Here is an 18913-nt window from a genome sequence, read left to right on the forward strand (position 1 = left end):
ATATGCTTCAAAGTACATTATACATTACGGCAACATCAGAGTGGCCTTGAACAGCCTGCTATATCCCCAGTGAGAACATTTGCTCTAAGAGGATGTATAGAGTACAAAGAGAAGAGGAGCAGAGCGGGAGTGTTTCATCAGCCTCTTATAGTCATTCTTGTCTTAAAGTTTCTTTTTTGTATTCATAGCATCATCTCTTTCCCCAATTAACTCTGCAGGTGTCTAAAGAAAATAGTTAATGTATACATTAAAGGGACAGTTCACGCCAAAATCAAAAATACCCTTTTTGTCTCCTGACTATAGTGCTGTTTAGATTGTTTTGGTGTGAGTTGCTGAATGTTGGAGTGGCCATAGAGATGTCTGCCTTCTCTTGAATGTTATGGAACTAGACGGTACACGGCTTGTGTGGCTTAAAGCGCCAAAAAAATACATTTGAGAAAGTCAGTAGCAATGTTTTTTTTAAAGATATTTTTGGGGGCATTTTTGGCCTTTATTTGATAGGACAGACAAGCGTGAAGGGGGGAGAGAGAGAGGGAGTGACATGCAGCAAAGGGCCACGGGCTAGAGTCGAACCCGGGCTGCTGCAGCAACAGCCTTGTACATGGGGCGCCTGCTCTACCACTAAGCCACAGCAATGTTATTCAAGATAATCCACAGACCTCATTGCGAGCAGTTTTGTGTAGGAACTATTTCCTTCTAACAAACCACACCCGCTAACCGTATCACCACATGACAGGAAGCATGCATCTTCTGCTAGCCCAGCTGAGCTAGCTGAGGTGAACACCATTCATTCCAAAGATTACTTTGTTCGCATACAAAAACTATGCGGTGGTCAAAAAATAACAAAACAAAAACAAGAATAACAGTACGCAAAAAGTGTGGGTCGAAAACTACAAAGACCGACGATTTCCACCTTCGTTCAACATTTGAAGCTTCATGAAGTATGCAAAGTCAAGACCAACAGCCTATTAACGTAGTTAACGAGCTAATGTTTAGCTAACATTAGCTTAATAGCTAAGTAGGTTTTAACAAACATGTTTCAGCAAATAAGATTTAAATAGCATTCATGTTTTTTGTAATGTAATATATTGTCTTGTCTCGATTTTGGACTTGAGTACAAAGATTTGAAACATACTTGATTTGCAAAACAATGACTTGGTCCCACCCCTGGCACACTGAGGACCACAAGCTGAGTACCATCTAGTTCCATTATATTGGAGATAAGGCAGACATCTCTACAGCCAATATCTCAGACACTCAGCAACTCACACCAAAACAATCTACACTGACAAATAACACTACAGGTAAGAGGAAATATGTGTTTAGTTTATTCTGGGGTGAGCTGTTCCTTTAACCCTGTATGTATAGATATTGAGGTTAATTGTGTTAATCACAATGCTACAGTCGATGTTTAGCTCAGTACCACGTCCCAGTGCCATAAACAAAGTGCTATAAAATGCAGTCAGATCATAGCTGGAGGGCTGCAGGACGCTGCAGGCGCAATGGAGAGTTCTTCCAGCCTCCAGATTGAGTCTCAGCAGGTGTAAGAAATGAGTCCCTCCACCACCGACGATCTCGTGTGATGGATGACCTGAGCACAAACTTAACACACCATGGGGGCCTTGGAGACACACCAAGGCCACCAGAGCATGGCTTGTTTTTCTTTTTTTTTCCTCACAGCACAGGAAATGTGTGACTATGACCAAATGTTCAAATATGTTTCAATTTTCACCAGGCTGCATCACTATTCAACAGAAAAAAAGTTTTTTTTCCCAGTACTGTAAGAAATACCATGAGCAGGTCCAGAATCCCTCATTCTCCCACTGTGTCTGCTCAGTAAGTAAGTGTTAGTTTTGGCTGTGGGGAGGTGGTGTTTAACAATGACCTATTTGTTATTCTCCACCAGAGTATGGATCTGGTGAGTGGTGAAAGTTTCTTCCTGTTGTTGTGAGTCTGTCTGTCTGTCTGAGACCTGGAGGTAAACACAGCTAATGAAACGAGATGTTTTAGCATGACTCATGCAAATTTTTTAGTGAAGTCAGTTCACGTCGACATTTTACCCCCTTCTCTTCACAAAGCTGTGAGATCCTTTTCTCTTCTCTCTGGCTTTGTAGCCGCACACAAGCTCTGTTAAAGTCCCAGATGTGGTCATTGGATATTAACCTGATATGTGTAACATCACATGCTCAGTACTGGGGGGGATTAAATGTAAGAGGAGATGAATATGTGCCACTCTTTGTTTGCTTACTACCAAGAAAAGAATGAAAAAACAGTGGTTTTATAAGGGAAGAAATTGGGTTCTTGCATACTGAACTGACAGAAGTGGCGAAAAAGCGTTGCTCATGTGAGCCTGCCGTATAATGAAAGCTGCCACAGACAGCATTCATTTTCTTTTGGTTATTTGACTTACACTAAAAGAGCTCGGGTAGATTTATTAGATCTTGTTCTTTGCGGCGGACTTCAAAGCTCAGACAGCATTCGGAGAGGTGACTTCACTCTTTCACACTCGTCATGTGGGCTTTGTTCATATCTTGAGCTGAGAATTTCCACCTGCAGGACAAAGCAGAGACTTCTTTATTACCCTTTTCAATTTTATGTTATGGCAACTCACGTAGCACTTTCTCATCTGGTTGTTTCTTTCCTTAGAAGATGAACAAGTATAATTCAAAGTTCAAGCCAAAATAAATAGATTGCTGTAACAATCTACAGGCTCTTAGCTTTCCTGCAGTGTTTTATTAAACCATGTACCCCTTTGAAGACGGGTTCACTTATCTTCATTTCTTTTTATTCCAACATTTTGTGACCTCTAACCAAGTGCAGCTGCATAAATCTTTATATATATACTGCAGAAAGTAACAACTAAAACATGTTGGATATTTTCTGCTTTTTAAATTAACAATTAACAATTATATGACGATGTGTAATGTGAATGGTTGGAAGAGACGTCAAACCAACACAATGTTGTTTTTTTTTTGTTTGTTTTGTTTTTACAGATTTATGACTAGAAAAACTTGAAACAAAGGGCTGAGCTCATCTCAAATTAATCTTCAGGCTCCCAGCTTTCACATGATGTATGCTACTTGTATGGGGCATATACTGTTGACCTGCTATCTCACCCCGAACATCCCCAGTCCCCACCTAAAAACACAAAAGTGTGTCTATGCTGGGCTTCAGAGGGTTAAGAGCTGATAATATGTCAGTGTTGTGTTTACAGCTTGTTGTGCTGACCAAATAATCAATTGGTTTAAGGTTAAAGTATTCTCGGGGCATTTTTGCCTTTTAATCTACGCTTGGCCCTAATTGGAAATCGAATCGGGGTCGACACAATCACAGTAGATCATCGCAATGCTACTTTTTTGCCCTTTAAAGTGAGACTATCCTTTGTTGACCGAAGGCTACAGAAGCCATATTTAGCAGTTAAGGGTTAATTATAAAGGGTAAAACTGTGTAACAGTAGCACAAGTAGAGAGGAGTCGTGAAGACTTAGGCTTGTAACAACAGTCACATAGCACATTGCTCTTAGGTTTGCTAACTTGGCTAGTTTACATTAGCAACCATAAGCTACTGGCCATAGCAAGTATGGCTGTAAGAGCAAAACCTCTGAATTATTAAAGTGAATAAAAGCCATTGTACATCAATATATTTTTTAGAATTACTATTTTTGTCATTAGTGCTTTAATACAGAACACAAATATAACAGGGTGAAAAAAGGACACATTTTTTTCCCCCAAATGAGGTAGACTTTCCTGAGCTTTCATACTGCAATTACAGGCATTAATTAAACCCGTTGGGAGAGCGGATGTCACATCACAATGTCACGACCATAGACTAAAGGTGGGCGACATGACCGCTCCTCAAAGGTGAAGCCAAAATATCTTGACTGCCCCCTGGTGACTGCCTAAACCCAGCCCTTTCCATGTCAGCGAATTGGACATGGGCCAAGCTAAACCCTCAACCCGATGTGTGTTCAAGTGTTCATTTTTCTGATAATTTTGGTTATAACTAGCAATTTTATGTTTAAAAAAAGGGGGATTGAAGTTATGATTGACAGCTATGTGCCAATGGGTATGCTCGCTGGTATGGACAGTTTTGATGCCAAATATTTGTGTTGTTCGTGCGTCACACCCCCAGTGTATAAAGGCCTTACAGGTGTGTTTTATTGCTCAGGAACTCAGATTTCCAGAGGAAGACTTTGTTGTGTCACATTTTCAGATTTTAAAGTGTAAAGGATGTTTGTTAGTGAAATGAGAAGTTTGACAGTGTGACCATGTCAGGGTTTTGAGGATTATATTGACTTATTCTATCAATATCCTGCCTTTGCTAAAATGAAATTATCTCAGCAACAACATGACAGCCACTATATGTGATATTTCATCATGATCTCTCAAATGAGCCCAGTCACCAGAAGAAAATGTTGGCATTGTGCATTTCTGCAAAACACGGATACATAACATTTGTACATTTCATAAATATCACATCAAGGTTTCTAAAATGACATAGCTCTGATTACATGTACATGAGCTGACTTTGTCATCAGGGAGGAAGAGGGGATGGTGGATGGTGTGACACCTAGGCAAGATGGCTGCCAATCTACAGACTACCATTCAAGAACAACAACCAGCTGTTTTTAGTGATACATCGGCAGCATTTCCAGCTGTGACTGTGGCACCAAAACCTGGTATTTTAAGCCAAATCATTATCTTTTCCTAATCATAACCAAGTGTTTTTTGTACCAAAACATAACCATACGTTAACCAAACATTTCAATGTATATGCTACATATTAACATACAAATATTACATGTCCATAATTTGCGGAAAAATATAATGGCAACATTTATTCTGGCAACTGCGTTGCTCCAAAATGTTAACAACTCAAAAAATAGCCTTTATTTTGTATTTATAAGAAAATACTGAAAATATACTTTTTTTGTAAGACAACCTGACTCAGGGCATAATATTATGTTAACATTCCATTTAAGTGCAGTTTTGGCAGCATTGTGGATCAGTACTGTTTGTTATAATCCTCTCTCTAAACACAAGGCTCTCTTCAGCAGGTATCTTCAACCTGTAAAGAAGTTCTCTGTGCATATATATCATTTACCCACTGAATAAATGTGATCCTGTGTGGAACAGAAGTTTAACTGCTCTGTTATTGAAATACAGTCTTAGCCGTGGAAGAGGAGGTGGTGCTCAATTAGTATTCATAGCGGATCTGTGGCGATAGCAATCTAAGATTACGCTGCTCACTGGAATTTATAGCTTCATGCACACATGCACAAGCACCTGCTTTATTCTTCCCTTAAATTCAAAGGAACGACCGTCTTTAAACACTCTGACTGTGATGATGAAAGTGGGCAGATATCTGCAGCACGTATGAGCTGTTTACACTGGAAAATCATTTAAAAGTTTGGAAAATGAGTCTTTACTCTGCTACATGACAGCCCTCTTGAGTGTGGTGTGCGTGCTGCTTCCTCTTGAGTTGTTTACAAATGCTGTGGCAGGCAGGGGGAGGCCAGAGAGCTCTTTTTCACACCAGTGCCAGGAATGTCATTAATAATATAAGCAGTGGTAATATTTGCCACCACAGCCCCCCTGGAACACACATACCTGCATGCATGGACAAACACAGACATTTCTCGGGAAGTCTGAGCTTGAGCGTACTCGCCATACATCTGGAGAGGGAGATGAAGTGGTGTTTATGTGGAATAATGAGCGTATTCATGCCATGTAGTACCCAGCGGTTACACATTTGAGCCTGGTCACAGTGTTTTGACCCCTGGACAGATTCATATCAAGCCATCTGGAGGAGAAGGAAGGTTACACAATAGGGGATCAGCTGTGCTCCTCCTATTTAAATACCATTCTGCTCTACTATTTGGTTTCATGTCAGGGGATTATGTTTAGCATGCCGGGTGCTGTGTCATGAATCAGCCAACAGAACAGAACAGAGTTGCATTAAGCTTAATAACACAAGCATGGCACGAAGACAAGATCGCTCCGTGCTTTCGCTGCCGTCCTCCCTCAGACGGCACACTACATGGCAAAGATGTGCCCTTGCAGTCAGATCGACTTTTTGAGAAATTCAATTACGCTCTGAAATGAACAGCCAGTGCTTGTGGATAGAATGGGTTTTAGAGTGAGAGCCATCCATTGCAGTGGGAATGTGCCACATTTCCATGAATACTGAATGGAGTATGCTACAGTAGGCAGGCTGTCCCTGTCATTGTGATTTGTATTTTTACCCCCCCCCCCCCTCCCCCTCTTCCATTTGGACTGTAACCTTCTCCCCCGCACCCACTGCACGCTCCTTAAAACAGATTTCTGTCTTCTCCCTTCGTCTATGTGGGTGAGATCCATCCCTGGGCCAGCCATTGCAATGGATGATGTCAGATTATGCGAACGACATGCATCATCATTGCAAGATATTAACAGAAAACATGTGCATATACAAGCTTGAATGCATCCTCAAAACATGGCCTTTTCACATGAACTCCCATCAAAGTGTATGCACAGCCAGAATTTGCACAGACCCTCTATTGAGAAGTCCTCAATCCTGTTTGCCAGAAATGATGTCAATGTAGTCATGGCAACTATTCTTACACATTACCCCATGCTCTTCCACAGTTAGAGTAGCACTCAAGTGCTATTTTTCTGACAAATGTCAGATCTCATCTCTTAAATGGCAATGAGGATTTTTTTTTTTTTTTTTTTTTTTTTTTTTTTTTTACAGTTGGTAGTTGAAAATGTAGAAGAGGGAGAGTATTGTATGGGCTGTAGAGACAAATGTGATGGGGAGGAGAACGAGGAAACAGCTCTGTTAAAAGGGACCTATTATGCTTTTCCTTATTTTCATATATATTATTACAATGATGGGTGTTCATATTCAGCCTGGCCAAAGCTTCACATAATGAGGCAAACATGTGTAAACGTAATCAAGACAAGCTGACGTCAGATTGTGACAGATTTCTTTATATGGTCATCTGCTACAGGCACACTACTGCAGATGTTACTAAATATATATTTTTGTCAATAATCATGTTAGATTTTCTTATATTTTCACTTCAAATTGCCCTATATGATATGTCTTGTAAGGAGCACCTGTAACGCCAACAATTTCACCCCGGGGATCAATAAAGTATCTCCGATTCTGATTATGATTCACACTACATAGCTTACATGAAGCTACATGCTGACACCGGAGAAACGCAATCTTGGTAGCCAGCGTTGTTATTTTTCCCAGATTTCGGATCATATTCCTGCTGAAACATGTCCAGACTTGTTTAGAAACTTTTATTGGTGATTTTTCCCCAAACAAAGTGCCACTATACACAGTTTACTCACAGTTTACTCACAGGTTTACATAAAAATGTAAACAGGTGAGTTTAAAAAAAATTGGATATGTTTACTTCTGCCGTAAAGTTGGGCATTTTAAAATAGGTGTATATAAGGATTTATCCTGTTTTGGAGCCAGCCTAGAGGGGCTATTTAAAGAATTGCAGTGTTTGGCACTTTGCACTGGCTTCATTTTTCAGCCTTGAAGCTCACTACTTGGAAATATACAGGTGTTACCAGCTAAGGAATTATGAAGAAAATAATGCGTGAAAAAAGTGGGGTTTTTTTAACCATTGAAGCATGTTCTAGTAGAAACCCAAAATACAAGTATGAACCTGAAAATAAGCATAATAGGTCCCCTTTAAGGTTGGTCCTTTGCTTCATTCTGCCTACATGAACAGATGACCAGGATAGGGGAACAGGATGATAAAGAATAATTAGCCAGATATCATGATCAGTCACATGTGGAGAGGGTAACGATGAGTGCTGCTCACAAATGTACTCCTATACAGTATGTATCATATTGTAAATATCCTAGTGGGAACTCACGAGGCACTTGCTTGATATGTAAAATATTCAGTGAATTACTCAGAAAAGCGGCATATAATTTTGATGGCGTCAAATGTGCGTTGTCTGTAACATCCCCTTCACCAGCAGCCGCAGCAGCAGTCAGTGCTCTCTGGTTCAGAGAGCTGACACAGTGCTGTATGGGTAACAAGAGAAGGTGGAGCCATATTTCGCTGATAGATGTCCTTTGATAGAAATGGAGAAAGGTGATAGGCTGGGCAAAAAAGAGCGTGAGAACACAAAAAAGAGCCGCGGTGCAGAAAAACGAGTGTTTCAGGGGCCGCTGTACTGTATGCAACTGCATCAGCAGCTCAGTGCTGTAATCTCCGGGGAGGGGAGAAGGAGAGTAATTGTGACATTGCTCTTTGGCTGCGAATTGCTACTCAGTGCAATTCAGCCCAGTAATCAGAAAGCATTGGGGTGAATACTCAACACGGTCAATTCGGTCAATTCAGTCGGTTTAGATGATAAATGGAAATGGCAACACCTAACTGCAGTACACCTGAATGATAAAGGAAAGGCTTTCCTTATAGGCTCCCTCCTGATGTTATTGATGGCAGAGAACACTTACTCTTATTGTTTAGCCTGGATTCTCTAGCAGACCTTGTGTTCTATACACAGACTGTATAAAATAATGGATATAGCCACTGTGACGTCACCCATTGGTTTGTGGACTTCTCTTTGAAGCCTCAGTTCTGACTTTTTTTGATTTTTGGAGCCAAAGGTAACTACATTTGGACCAGAGGGTGGAGCTAACCGTAACGCAACACGCTAGCTTGGTTAGCATGATGCGTTTGCTGCTGTAGTTACAGTAAGTATGATTTTTGCAGGTGAAAAAAAGGCATAACACTATTGAAACACATGCATTTAACAGAAAACCTGCACGTTCAACTCTTGTCAATAGATAGTACCCACCTGTCACTCAAAGCAACCACGCCCTTAATTATGCTTAACTTGCATAAACCCCCACCCATCAAGACCCACACTGTTTTCGTACCAGGCTGGAAACATGTTTACCTCTGCTGTAAAATTTGGGATTATAATATGGGGGTCTGTGTGATTGACTCGCTTTTTAAACCAGCCTCAAGTGGCCATTAAAGGAACTGCAGTTTTTTGCACTTCTGCTGGCTTCATTTTTCAGCCTCAGAAATTTCCACTTGGTTATATTAACTTATATTCTATGAGTAGCATTTGAACTAATTATATGTTCATATTGCAAACACATTGTAGTATGTCTCACTTCATTCTGAGGCTTTGGCTCATTGGTGCTTGCTTTTCATGATGTTAAAAGTTTGTAAAGGGTCAATTTTTTCATATTACAGAAAAACATACATTCATAACTAGTGGTATCTAGCCATGCAGATAGTTTTGGGTTATTATCATTGGGATTATATGCCAAGGTTTTGAAACAGAGTTTTTATTGGAACTACTTTCTGCTTAAGAAAAAGTTCCTGGAAACTGGTGACAGTCATTTGTCAATGTTGTGAGCACTGAAAAATGACATTCACCTCAGCATTACCGGGGTGGTGGCAGAAGTGTCAGAGACTGATAGCTCAAACCTGGGTGCACAAAACTGAAACTATCTTAAAGTAATCACCAGCCTACTAGTCTAAAATAAACAGAAACAGAAATGATAATGCTAATCACCATCTGAATAACAGATGCTGCTATCAACATGTCTTTTCAGCTGTCCTCTAGCACTAAACTTCTATCTCTCTCTCTCTCTTTCTTCACCATAAATTCTCTTAGGAGTAAAGCCACTGAGGAACAAATGCCTTACTGTATAGACTACTTTTCTTTTTCTTACAGTTTTCAGATGGGTGGATTCTACCTCTGTTCAAACATAAAATAAGGACTCTGGGTCGGTGACTTCTTGGCCATGTTGCTTGCAGTTTGTCAGTAGATAAGCCCCTACATAATCTGAAGTTTGACCTTTGTGGGTCAGCTCCCCTCCTCCTATCTCTCAGCATCCAAAACCAACGTCATGTGTCCCTTTGTTACGCCACCTCCTATAAGTACAATACAAAAGGCCACACAAGGCCTCTCCAGTGCTCGCCACAATAAAGCTGAGCTGTGTCAATCCCACAAAGCTGCTGGTGTTGGGAAATATCCACTGCCTGGTTGGACACAGAGACTCAGTCTCCACACCAACAGATTAGCTTACAATGTGTGATAAGGAAATTCCTACATCCTGGTTAATGATGTAATGTGATTTGTAGTAAATATTGCTGTAGACACACCACAGAGTTGAACTCTCTGTTGTTCTTCACATTCATGGCATAACTGAACATTTGGATCCTGTCATCCTATGTAAAATCAGCTACTGTCACCGCTTAATGTAGTCTTTGTATTAATCCTACTGACTTTGCTGATCCCCGAATTTTGCCATCAGCTGGTTTCATAAGTCCTCTCAAATATCTCAATAAAAGGATTGGGCCTTTTCAAAAATTTTCAAACCAGTTTGATATTGACCCAAAAACACCAGATCAGACCGGTATACCACATTCTACTAGAAAGAACTATTTTTGACTCAGCAGCCACTCCCGAGTGGAACTTAATGACACCATATCCCAACAGCCAATGAAAGTCTGAATATTACAGTACAGGCCAAAAGTTTGGACACACCTTCTCATTCAATGCATTTTCTTTATTTTCATGACTATTTACATTGTAGATTCTCACTGAAGGCATCAAAACTATGAATGAACACATGTGGAGTTATGTACTTAACAAAAAAAGATGAAATAACTGAAAACATGTTTTATATTCTAGTTTCTTCAAAATAGCCACCCTTTGCTCTGATTACTGCTTTGCACACTCTTGGCATTCTCTCCATGAGCTTCAAGAGGTAGTCACCTGAAATGGTTTTCCAGCAGTCTTGAAGGAGTTCCCAGAGGTGTTTAGCACTTGTTGGCCCCTTTGCCTTCACTCTGCGGTCCAGCTCACCCCAAACCATCTCGACTGGGTTCAGGTCCGGTGACTGTGGAGGCCAGGTCATCTGCCGCAGCACTCCATCACTCTCCTTCTTGGTCAAATAGCCCTTACACAGCCTGGAGGTGTGTTTGGGGTCATTGGGATGGCATGTCGCTGCAGGATGCTGTGGTAGCCATGCTGGTTCAGTGTGCCTTCAATTTTGAATAAATCCCCAACAGTGTCACCAGCAAAACACCCCCACACCATCACACCTCCTCCTCCATGCTTCACAGTGGGAACCAGGCATGTGGAATCCATCCGTTCACCTTTTCTCGTCTCACAAAGACACGGTTGGAACCAAAGATCTCAAATTTGGACTCATCAGACCAAAGCACAGATTTCCACTGGTCTAATGTCCATTCCTTGTGTTTCTTGGCCCAAACAAATCTCTTCTGCTTGTTGCCTCTCCTTAGCAGTGGTTTCCTAGCAGCTATTTGACCATGAAGGCCTGATTCGCGCAGTCTCCTCTTAACAGTTGTTCTAGAGATGGGTCTGCTGCTAGAACTCTGTGTGGCATTCATCTGGTCTCTGATCTGAGCTGCTGTTAACTTGCGATTTCTGAGGCTGGTGACTCGGATGAACTTATCCTCAGAAGCAGAGGTGACTCTTGGTCTTCCTTTCCTGGGTCGGTCCTCATGTGTGCCAGTTTAGTTGTAGCGCTTGATGGTTTTTGCGACTCCACTTGGGGACACATTTAAAGTTTTTGCAATTTTCCGGACTGACTGACCTTCATTTCTTAAAGTAATGATGGCCACTCGTTTTTCTTTAGTTAGCTGATTGGTTCTTGCCATAATATGAATTTTAAGAGTTGTCCAATAGGGCTGTCGGATGTGTATTAACCTGACTTCTGCACAACACAACTGATGGTCCCAACCCCATTGATAAAGCAAGAAATTCCACTAATTAACCCTGATAAGGCACACCTGTGAAGTGGAAACCATTTCAGGTGACAACCTCTTGAAGCTCATCGAGAGAATGCCAAGAGTGTGCAAAGCAGTAATCAGAGCAAAGGGTGGCTATTTTGAAGAAACTAGAATATAAAACATGTTTTCAGTTATTTCACCATTTTTTGTTAAGTACATAACTCCACGTGTTCATTCATAGTTTTGATGCCTTCAGTGAGAATCTACAATGTAAATAGTCATGAAAATAAAGAAAACGCATTGAATGAGAAGGTGTGTCCAAACTTTTGGCCTGTACTGTACGTAGCATAACATCGAAACTGTCCACAGTGAATCTATTAAATACACACTTCTGTTACCTCATATTAAAAAAATGTAATTCAGTCAGAAACACTTTAGTCAAAGAAAACTTTATTTCCATCTGCAGTATTATATTTGAAGGTATGGCTCTGTTCTGGGGCCTCTGCCTTTCCAATACAAGTTGGATTTTGCGCTGACCGGCAAAACCAGAAATCAACACAACATATTTGGATTGGCACAAAAATTTGTATGGCCATTCATGCCCTCCAGAGGATGAATCCTACTGATTTTGATGATCCCCTGGCATTTCCTCCAGCATAATTATCAGGTTGACCTTTTTTTTTTTTTTTTGGAAAAATCTCAACAACTGTTGGATAGATTGACATGAAATTTTATACACACATTGATGTCCCTGGATTGTAATAACTATAGTGATCCCGTGGTGACTTTTTATCAAGTGCCATCAGGTTAAAGTGAATAACATTCCCGTCTGCCTCAGGTGTATTTGTGTTTAGTGCTATTTAGCTAATGTTAGCATGCTAACATGCCAATCTAAAATGTGTTGGCTCAAAACATCAACATACACAAGTATAGCCTCACAGTGCTGCTAGCATGGCTGTACACTCTCAGTCTTGTTTGTGTATATTCACCAAAAACTGGCTTGGCCTTAGATTTTTTCACACTCCAACCTGCAAAGCATGTGTTTACCATATGTGTGTGTGTAATAAGCATTTAGTGTGTGCCTCGGCTTACAAGGGTGGGAATAAATAAGCTTCTGTATGTAGAGCCCAGTGTATCTAACCTTCTCTTTCTGAGCTGAGTCCTGTCAGCCATTTACTTAGCACAGTGTTTACTGTCTGCCATGACCCGCGGTGTGGGCGGAGAGACACCCACAGCCCTGAGCTTGGATCAGGCCTGGTTAGAGCCAACAGATTGGAAAGAATGTCACAGGGAAGTGGTGAGTGATTCCATGTCCATGTGAAAATCCATTAATCACAGATTTACCCTGATGGAAATGAGAGGTCAAAGAATGAACCCAAACCTGCCTCGCCACACTTCCTCCCCCACCTTCAACCATTTCTTCCTCTATTCTTTCCCATTTCTCCACTCTGTTGTGTAAGTGTATTCTCCTTTTCACTTAGCACTGCAATATTTGCCCTCTTTCCCTGAGACAGTTTGCTCTCCTTATCTGTACTTCTTTCCATAAAATGTTCTATATTTTTCCCCTCTCAGTGTGAGTGGCTAAAGTCTGGAGCGATGCCAGAACAAACAGCTTGGGCAAACCTGCTTTCAGAACAGGGTCCATAAGAGCACAAGAGTGTGTGTGTTTGTGTATGCGTGAGGCACTCACATGACTAAGTCCAGGACACGGTGCCTTGTGTCTACGAGGTCAACATGTGCATCCTCAGTCTGATTTGAATAGGCAGCATCAATTAACCACGCAAACACATATATGTATGCTCTCCCTTCTAACTGGGTTGGTAGAGCATGATGTCTGCTTAATCTAACATCAGGACACATTGTACACACATGCTGCATTAATCATCTGTGGTATTGATAATTGCTCTGAGGTATGCTCATTACTGTACCTGCCAATATGGCAGAGTGGTGATAAGACAGCTGTACCAGCAGCACAAAACAACTCATTTATCTATAGGGAGAACACTTTCTAGGCTAAGCTTACATAGTATACTGATAAACAATGAGGGTAATAATCTTATATTTAAAATTTGCTTGATTGTTTTAAGAATCTAGTGCTGACTTAATTCATTTAAATGGCACATGCATTAAATTGATTAAAAACAACAACAAACAACATGTCTGCTAGTGATCCACCTCGAGCCCATGATGCAAATAAATCATCTTTAATCCATCTTTACAAGTTTTATTAAGTCCCACAAATCTTTTGCTTTGGTCTGCCACTACAGTAAGCTTATTTCAGCCTGTTTCCAAAACAAATCTTACGTACTTATTAACATAATTTATTTTAAGTATTTTCTGGAAATTAGTTTCTTGGAACATGAGGGAATATGGCTGTTTGCACAATGAAGGTCTGTAAATCAATCAATGTGCTCCAGTCCCTTTCTTTTCCTACTGAATATGATGGATTGCTTCTTTCAGAAAAATCTTAAAAGAGGTGGACTGTGGCTTATTTTGAAGCTGCATTGATTGATTTTTGGTGCAACAAGAAGCTGTAAAACACAGCAATGACATATATCACCTTATAATGCCAATATGATGTCATAGAGCAATATTTACATTCATTTGGACTCATCATTTTAGCTCTGTTTTGGTCTCCACCAACTCTGGAGGGAAATAGCTGGTTCTTTAGCACAGACTGTATAAAAAAAAATATGAATGAATGAATGAATGAATTAATTAATTAATTAATGCATTTTTTTATTATTGTGTTATGCAAACAGTTATGCCACCATAAGATCAAAACAAGGCAGGACCAGAGTCCATTGTACATATTTTAGTCATCAATAAAAAGAAAGAAAATGGAGCAAAGCAACAGAAGCACCCATCACAGTCAGATCATCATTGTGTAAGAGCTCATGGGTCACCCACAAAGACATTTACTGTGTAACACTGAAGAATCAAAGAAAGTACTAATTCAACAGTCTATCTTGTCTTCTTTTCCAGGCTTTTGCAACAAAATTGGCAAACTTAAACACATCAAAATTAAACAACTCTCACAACTCACAATTCTAGCTCAATAAAATAATAGACAAAGCCACAGAGAAGTAGCCTGGAGTTTGACATTCTTGCCTCACCATGTTAGAGTTTTGGAGCCAGAGATGACCAAATTCGGACAAGAGGGAACTGTGGAGGAGCAAGGGGTGGATCTGACTCAGACTTTGGTGATGTCTGGCAGACAGTCAGAGTAGCCACGCCCCTAATTATATGTAACTTTAAGCCTTGATAAAAATTTAAACGGCGGAATTCTAAAGACATTCAAGCCCAACAGTTGTCAAGAATGGGGATATTAGCTTTAGAAATCAAAACTTTTTTTGTTCCAGGCTGTAGTTGGGCATTTAAACATGGGGGTCTATAGGGATTGACTCACTTTTGGAGCCAGCCTCAAGTGGCCATTAGGGGTACTGCAGTTTTTGGCTCTTCCACATTGGCTTCATTTTTCAACCTAGGTTAACAGCTGAATACTCCACTAGGAGCAGCTAGTTGCTACCGTTGTCTGCTGTTTAGACCTGGGTAGGTCTAGGTCTACTGCTACTGAACCAAAACAGTAAACTTATTGAAATGTTTCGTAGAGCTGAGGGTAATGGTAACTTTCTCATTACACATAGCCAATTTTTTATTGTCAGCATAAACAAGTTGATTAATGCAGCTTTGAAGGTCCAGTGTGTAGGATTTAGGGGAGTATATTGGCAGGGATGGATTATAATGTTATATTCATAACTGTTTTCATTAGTGTATAGTAACTTTAAATTAGAATCACTGTGTCTTCTTAATTTAGAAAGGGGTATTTATATTTACATATTGAGCAGGTCCTCCCCCACAGAGTCTACATGTTGTTTCTACGGTAGCCCATAATGGACACACCAAACGCTGGCTCTTGATAGGACCATGCCTGTTTTTGCGTCGGCTACTGTAGTTCTTCTACATGCTTGGCAATCAGGAGAAGTTTCAGTTGGTTTCAATCTACAACGCTATTACTAGACGAAACTATATCGTACACACTAGACCTTTAAAGTTCCACTTAAAAGAATAAGCTGTGTTTATCGGTGGGAAGCTAGTGAGGGATCATGCGCTTGTTACACTAATCTGACTTCTACTGGTTGGGGAGGTGTCAGCATGGAACCTAGTGGTATTTAAAAGATGAACATGAAATTATCTGTACATAGAACTTCTTAACTGAGCTGAGTTAAAAGACGAATGTAATTAAAAGCACCTTTACCATGAATTTTTGACATTTCGTTGCTCACTTTGACCAAAAAAGTTGTATTTTGTTGTTTGTTTGCTTTGCTTGTTTTACTGTAGATTGAGATTGTTGTAGTGGTTACATATTTCTGAAAGTCTCAATAATTCTTTACATTTTTATTTTTGCACACTTCATTAGTCAATCTCTTACTTAATATTAGCAAATATTACTAAACTGTAAAATATTTTGATTGCATCTACAAGGGGATTTTTTGCTCCTATAGAAGCTCAGATGTTGGCACTCTCATCTTTCCCCAAGAGATAATTTTGCCTCTCAATCAACCTGTTCTGTGTATTGTAGAAATAATGATCGAAATACACAAATGTGTCGCCAGAGAGTACTAATCACACTGAGCAATCTGCAGCTCGCCTCCAAATCCAAACCTGCATCTGTGCTCCTCGACAAGACAGATTGCTGTCGTTAATGCAAATCGCAAAAAAAAAAGATGCATGGATGTCACTCAAGCGGCTTAAAAAACCACCTCCAACCACGGTGAGTCATCACGTCAAACTCCAAAAGAAGAGCGCCAGAGACGAGGGGAGAGAGAAAGACGAAGCGAGACGTATTGTCACAACATCATCCACACCCTCCAACACAAGATTTTGATTATTTTTTCTAATAAAACACTCAGAGCTACTTTCCCCTGCTTTGAAGTTAGAGCTTGAGTTGTGAATTCTAGAGCTGAGTGGAAGTTTTCCTGACGTGCCAGCCCCGGAGGCAAAAGCAACCCACGAGCTGGGAGATGAAGCTTTAGTCCTCTGGAGATGTTACATCTTGTTTCATGCTGCTAGAGCCAACACTCGCCATATTTTCAACATTCATTTAGGCGAAACTAGCCTGACGAACACAACAACCGCTGCCTAACAGTGGAGCCACACACTTTCTCAGCAGGACAGTGGGCAGCTTATGCAAGCAGAGCTTCATTTTCAACAGCAGCTGTTATCGAATGCTAATTCACAGTCCCATCTTGTGTTTGTGTATCCATGTATTCATTATTGGCACAGGGCAGACTGAGCACAGGATCATAATTGTGTGTAGCCACTGGTGCTGTGAATGATTTCAGGAGGACTTGTCCTCTTCAGTGGAGTGGAGCTGAGTTGCCACAATGCAGTATTGTTCAGCTACGTGCTGATATGAGCTTTCCTGTTATCCATTTTCACCTTAGCAATAATAAAATACGGAGGAGTCGCAGAGAGGAATCGATAATTTGTTTCTAGTGGGAATCAGAGCCTGTGATGAGAGAGGTTTGTATTTCACCAGCCCAGACCGGGGTGAAACTCCAGCCTAGGCCTAGTCTCTGTGGGGAATGAGGCAGAGGCCGGGCTGAATGCTCCCTATTCATGGATGATGCCCTCTCTCTTTCTCTCTCTCTCTGACTCCCTGTAACATGTTAACTGTCTGTTGCCTGGGGCAGAACTGCTGGAGTTGTTGTCTTTTTGCAGAGAGTTTGGGGGGGGGGGGGGGGGGGGGTTCAGAGCATGAAAATAGTTGGCCATACTTGGAAACTTTTGGACCATCATACATGGAAGTGAAGTTTGAGGGCTTTGATTAAGATTTGGCACAGACACAAGAGCAGGAAGAGATGGAGTGATAGATGAAATAGATGAGAGCTCACTGTAAAACTCATATTAAGAGTCTTGTTCAAACTCAAATGTACATGTTGTTTATAACAGATGTTTGCTTGTGTAATGAGATCATTTCTCATGTTAAACACATCGGAACAGACTGTAACACAAACACTAAACCTCACACAAAAGTATGGTCACTATCTTGAAACAAGACAGAATGAATCATTACATGCTTTCAAGGAAGACTTGAAAATGTTTGAGAGCAGAAATAACACATATTTCTGATTATATATATAAAAATATCATTTCATAAGCAACAAGCAAGCTCCCACCTCCTCAGTTCATTCCTTGCAGACATTTTGCTGTTACAGCCTTATTGAGTCTGGCATGACCAGTCGCTTGTGGCTAATGGTAGCTAATATTATGTAAGATGTAATTCATTTTATATTCTTCTCTTTCTTCATGTATGTATTGTATTTTATGGTAGCACTTTATAATACAGCCCGTGTCTTACGGCGTAACTCCCCGTGTCTTACGACGTAACTCCCCGTGTCTTACCATATACTTATTGGGACTTTCATGGTAACTCTCTGACATCTACATGGCATTTTAGAGGAACCTGTTGTGTAGTTTCGCTTGTCTTACAGTAGACCTGCCGGGGTCTTACAGTGGAACTGCTACTGTCTTATGCTGTCACTCCCAGTGTCTTATAATGGAACTTCATGCGTCTTACCTTGCACTTACTGGGACTTCCCGGGTGACTCTCTGACATCTACCATGACATTTTGGGGGAGCCTATATGGTTTAGTTTCACTTATGACTTACAGTGTAACTCGCTATGTCTTACAGTAAAACGTCTTACAGTCCAACTCCTGATGTCTTACCATGTAGGCCTACTTATTAAAACTTATAACTATAAAATCAGATATGATTTACAGTTTTAAAATACACGAAAATCATACTGCAATATGTAACCTGTTTAATCACACAATGACAACTTCAGAGTTATAAAATATCTTTATTCTTTACCACGCAGACACCTGGTACTTACATGCTAAGTGCCCAAGACTTCCCCTGTAAGTACCAGGGACCGGGCTGTATTGTAAAGTGCACACTGTTCGCCCTTCCTTACCATGCAGGTACCTGGTACTTACACTCTAAGCACCCGAGACTTCTGCTGTACCTACCAGGGACTTTCCCTGTAATTACCCGAGACCTACACTGTACTTATCAGGGAGCGGGCTGTATTGTAAAGTGCACACTGTTCGCCCTTCCTTACCATGCAGGTACCTGGTACTTACACTCTAAGCACCCGAGACTGTTTAT

The sequence above is a fragment of the Epinephelus fuscoguttatus genome, linkage group LG20 (genome assembly GCF_011397635.1).
Source record: "Epinephelus fuscoguttatus linkage group LG20, E.fuscoguttatus.final_Chr_v1".
In the NCBI taxonomy this organism is placed as follows: domain Eukaryota; kingdom Metazoa; phylum Chordata; class Actinopteri; order Perciformes; family Serranidae; genus Epinephelus; species Epinephelus fuscoguttatus.